At 41.0% G+C, this 4,045-nt stretch overlaps 1 pseudogene; it reads right to left on the reverse strand.

Moving 5' to 3' along the window:
• Window positions 1-471: 471 nt before the first annotated feature.
• LOC126963885 (peptidyl-prolyl cis-trans isomerase A-like) lies at window positions 472-785 on the reverse strand (annotated as a pseudogene).
• Between the last annotated feature and the right edge of the window lie 3,260 nt (window positions 786-4,045).

Consider the following 4,045-nt stretch of genomic DNA (forward strand, 5'->3'; position numbering starts at 1 on the left):
AGTCTGGAATGCCTGGACTAGGAGAAACCTCCAGGGGATCCAGCTGGATCTAGTTTGATCCTTTCATTGTACGTGAGGCATCTGAGGCCAGAGAGGCTGAGTGATGTGCTCAGGTTTGCCCAGAGCACCTGCTTCCTAGCTCTAAGTTCTCTCTATTACATCACAGCATATTCGACATAATTCAGATGCTATCTTGATTATCCCCAGGAGTATGGTGATTTATTTTATGGCCCAAAACAGGATCCAGCAAACAGAGCCTGTCTTTTGTTGTTGTTGTTGTTACTTAGTTTTTATTTCATAAACTTAACTCTGCAACTCAGCTAGGCATGGAAGGGAACCAGGAAAACATGGAACCCACAGGGAACTGTGGTGAGAGCACAGAGATTCTAGGATACTGTGAGCAAATGGGGTGGAGGGGTGCTCTCCTGAGCTACAGAAGGAATAGGCTGGTGGTTAAAACACAAGTCAAACTTATTGAAGTTGTCTACAGTCAGCAATGGTGATCTTCTTGCTGGTCTTGCCATTCCTGGACCCAAAGTGCTCCACGGCCTCCACAATCTTCATGCCTTCTTTCACCTTGCCGAAGACCACATGCTTGCCATCCAACCAGTCTTGGCAGTGCAGATGAAAAACTGGGAATCGTTTGTGTTGGGTCCAGAATTTGCCATGGACAAGATGCCAGGACCTGTATGCTTCAGGATGAAGTTCTCATCATCAAATTTCTCCCCACAGATAGACTTGCCACCAGTGCCATTATGGCATGTAAAGTCACCACCCTGACACATAAACTCTGGAATAATTCTGTGAAAGCAGGAACCCTTATAACCAAATCCTTTCTCTCCAGTGCTCAGAGCATGACAATTTTCTGCTGTCTTTGGAACCTTGTTTGCAAACTGCTCGATGTCAAAGAACGTGGTAGGGTTGATCATGGCTGATAGTACAGGACTCCTGGTGACGGTGGTGTTTTAAAAGCTCTTTTTTTTTTTTTTGAGAGAGGGTCTTGCTCTGTCATCAGGGCTGGAGTGCAGTGGCACAATCATGGCTCACTGCATCCTTGACTGGCAGGTCTCAAATGATCCTCCCACTTCAGCCTCCCGAGTAGCTTGGATTGCAGGTGCATACCACCCTATGCATGCTAATTTTTGTATTTTTTGTAGAGGTGGGGTTTCACCATGTTGTCCAGGCTGCTTTTGAACTCCTGGGCTCAGGCGTTTCTCTTGCCTTGGCCTCCCAAAGTGCTGAGATTATAGGCTTGAGTAGGCTTGGGTCACCACACCTGGCCTCTTTTGTTTTTTTCTCTTTTTAATGTCAAAGAGCAGTCTGTTAAATTAGCTATGACTTTATGCATTAACTATATGAGTGTTACAAAGTGTTGGCTGAGTCTGGATCCTTGAGGATAAATGTGAGAGGCCTGAAATATATGCTCAGTGAGGATTTGGTACATTTCCATCATGCTCATCATCCTTCACTCCTGACATTGAACCTGTTAGCAGTCCTGCCAGGGCAGCTTTAAAAATGTGTCAACGATTTGACTGCTTCTGACCATTCTACAGTTTCTGCCTTGGTCCTGGGCACTGTCTTCTCTCAGCTGGATGACCTCTGGGGCCTCCTTACTGGAATCCCTGCTTCTGTGATTCTCATCACACTTAGACTACACTACACTCTCCTTACCAGGGCCTCAAAGGCTTGCATGGCTTGCGCTCTGCCCAACTCTCCGACCTCCTGTCCTATCTGCATTCCCTCACTCTGTTCCAGCCACCCCGGCCTTGCCATGCCTCAAAACTGCCAAACTAATTTCTGTCACAGGACCTTTGCACAGGCTATTTTCTCTACCTGGAATGCTCTTTGCCCAGATGGTTTCTTGGCTCACTCTTCCATTTTATTCAGGTCTTTGCTTAAATATCACCCCTGCAGAGAGGCTTTCCCAATGGCCACGTCTAAGATAACACCCTCTTCCTTTCATTTTGCTTTTCCCAATGTTGCTTTAGTGTTACATAGAGCATTAATACTGCCTTATGATAAATAACCATCTTACTTATAAATTTTCACTTGTTTTTCTGTTCTTTGTCTGACCTGCTAGAATTTAAGGTCTGTGAGGCCCAGAACAAAGCTGACTCCCCATTTCGTGCATCAGGGCCTGGTAGATGCTCAATAAATAACTGTTGAGTAAATTAATAAACTAAAACTTTAGAACCATGCCTGGCATGGTGGCTTATGCCTGTAATCCCAGCACTTTGGGAGGTCAAGGTGGGTGGATCATGAGATCAGAAGATTGAGACCATCCTGGCCAACATGGTGAAACCCCACCTCTACTAAAAATACAAAAAAAAAAAAAAAAAAAAAAAGAAAAAAAAATTAGCTAGGTGTGGTGGTGCACGCCTGTAATCCCAGCTACTCAAGTGACTGAGGCAGGAGAATCGCTTCAACCTGGGAGGTGAATATTGCAGTGAGCCAAGATCACGCCACTGCACTCCAGCCTGGTGACAGAGAGAGACTTTGTCTCAAAAAAAAAAAAAAAAAAAAAAAAAAAATCCTGAGGGAAAAAGGACTCTAGGAATTTTCCAACCAAAAGGTATAATATCTACCTAAAATAAATGGAAAAGTTTCATAGAGGCATTTGAAAGCTGACTTAAATCAATGGAAAGGCATATCGTGTTTTTGGATAGGAAGACAGTATTGTAAAGAAAATGATTTTCCCCAAATTAGTTCTTGAATTGAATGCAATTTCAACCTAATGCCCTTAGGGCTGTGTAAGTTAACAAAACTATTTAAAAACTCATCTGCAAAGATAAATAGGAAAAAGTCACCCAGGAATTCTTGGAAAAATAATGACAGTGAGAAGGGAACTTCAATGTAAAAATTCTAATATGTATTATAAAGCTGTAATGATTAAGATAGTGTTTTACTGGGGCAGGAATATACCAAAATACCCATGAATAGAATAGTAAATTCAGCAAGAGAAAAAAGGGTATGTTAGAATTTACTGTAATAATTGGATTATAACCCATGGAAGAAGATAGATATTCATAAATCCATACTGATATAAATAATTATATGTACTGGGGGAGAAGGGACAGTTCTTCCTTGCAGAGGAATTATGATTAATAGTTGTAGAGCAATGATGGAAATAGAAAATCCCCAGTAGGCAAATACTGCGATAACAATTGTCACAGGCAAGTATGTCAACAGATGCTAAAATTAGTATTTAGTATGATGAGAACAGGATATTTGCATTATCTCAAAGTATTTCCCCACAAGATATTTATTATTTACTAAGAGGAAAAATAGTAACATTACAGTGTAGAAACCTAGCAGGCACCACCTTAACCGAGTGATCAAGTTTAATATCACAGGTGAAAGGACACCCTGACATCGTGTGCCACCTCGTATGTTGCACCATCATGCCCTCCTGCACTGTGAAAGGCACATTGCTTCTATGATATTTGTGCCCCCAATGCATACCCTCAATCTAACCCCAAGAAAACATTAGGCAACGCAAATTAAGGGATGTTTTACAAACCCCAAGAAAACATTAGGCAACGCAAATTAAGGGATGTTTTACAAAGTAGCTGGTCAGTACCCTCTCAAAGAGTCAAGGTCGTGAAAGATGGAAGACCAAGGAACTGTCTGATTGGAGGAAACTGAGAACTCATGGTAACTCAAGGCAATGTAAGATCTTGGATTGGATCCTGGAACAGAGAAAGAACATTAATGGGAAAACTGGTGAAAATCAAATAAGGTCTGCAGATTAGTTATGTTAATTTTCCAGTTTGTTTTTGTTTGTTTTTGGTTTTTTTTGCACTATGGTTACATAAGTTCTTAACATTAGGGGAAGCTGGGGGAGAGGCAAAAAGGAACTCTCAATTTTATTTTTGCAAATTTTCTGAAAGCTTAAAATGATTTCAAATAGAAAGCTAAAAAAGAGTTTACTATAAGAGTAAGGAGGGGAAAAATAATGGATTATTCAGTTAATGATGGTAAGACAGTTAACCATTTGGAGATATGCATAACTTTAATTATATATATGTATATATGCTTTATTTAT

Source organism: Macaca thibetana, chromosome 10 (genome assembly GCF_024542745.1).
Source record: "Macaca thibetana thibetana isolate TM-01 chromosome 10, ASM2454274v1, whole genome shotgun sequence".
In the NCBI taxonomy this organism is placed as follows: Eukaryota; Metazoa; Chordata; class Mammalia; order Primates; family Cercopithecidae; genus Macaca; species Macaca thibetana.